Here is a 1,249-nt window from a genome sequence, read left to right as displayed (position 1 = left end):
TCTCCCCGCAGCCGGAGCTTGGCACCCCCTGCCCACCCTCAGCCCTGCACCCCCCTCCCCGCCTTCAGCCCAGTCTGCTTTTACTGCTCCCAGTCTCCTCCCAGCTCGAGCTTTACCCTCCGACTGCACAGGGTGCCCTGGGACGGCTGCACATTCCTCGGACATCCCGCTCCACTGCTTCCTCGTGTGGATTCGGTGAACCTTCCTGTTGCCTATAAACGGGATTTCAATCCCTGTTTTCATTAAACTGGGTTTGTTTAACGTGTGGGTGCCGGACGCCGACGCTTCCGTTGGGCAGGAATTTTGGAGACCTGCCTTCCGCCGGCACCAGCCTGTCGGCACGCGTTCGCTGGCTGCTGGGGACCCATTAAATCGTCTCTTCCGTGCTGTGAACGGGGCGATTCCTGCGCTGAAGAGACGGAGCGCAGAGGGAACCGTTCCCCAACGCGTCATTCCTGCGGATACGCGGCTTTGAGTGCTCACGGCCTTTGCCTGCCTCCCCCTGGCCTGGGGGTTGGTGGATGGGGACAGCCCTCTAGGAGACCCAGCGGTGGGAGTGGGGCTGCGCCCCCCGGGCCTCGGGCTCTCCAGCCCCCAAACGCCGCTTCGCCGACTGCACCAACCACACGGGACCTGCCTGGCCCCGGGGCTCTGGAGCCTGGAAGCGTAAGCCTTCGCTAAAAGCAGCCGCAGACGACAGAGAAGGAGAAGCCCGGGTACTTAGCAAGTAAAACTTTTATTAAATAAAGGTTTTTCTCTGACCAGTGAGGAACGTGACGCTGAGGGAGCCTGTATCGCACCGGTAACGCCACACAGTCACGTCGGTAACTGTGATGGAAGAAACTGCGACTGCTTGTCCTAAACCAGCTTGCCCTACCGTTTCCAAAGTCCTCATTTTCCCATTTTGCACTTGTTGTTTGGTTTGTTTTGTTCAAAATTAGATTAAAGTTTAAACTTCATGAAATTACTTGTAGCAGAAATAAAGTACATTATACAAATCACGTACGTAATAGATGTTAAGTATAAAAATGGTATTTACAATAAGTAAACATGGACTAGAGGAACACACAGACTTGCACGGCTTCACCCACCTCGCTCACAGACTCTCAGCATCGGGGACAGGGGGGGCGTTGAGGAGATGCGAAGGGACGGAACTGCGCCACAAACACCTGAACGAAGGGAAACGGGAGGAGGAGGAGACTTGGCTGATGTTCTCTCGCGTTCCCGTCTCGCTTCAGCACCAACCTGC

This window comes from Eurypyga helias, unplaced genomic scaffold (assembly GCF_000690775.1).
Source record: "Eurypyga helias isolate BGI_N326 unplaced genomic scaffold, ASM69077v1 scaffold41795, whole genome shotgun sequence".
In the NCBI taxonomy this organism is placed as follows: Eukaryota; Metazoa; Chordata; class Aves; order Eurypygiformes; family Eurypygidae; genus Eurypyga; species Eurypyga helias.
The sequence above is the reverse complement of the archived record's forward strand: the minus strand, read 5'-3'. Positions refer to the sequence as shown.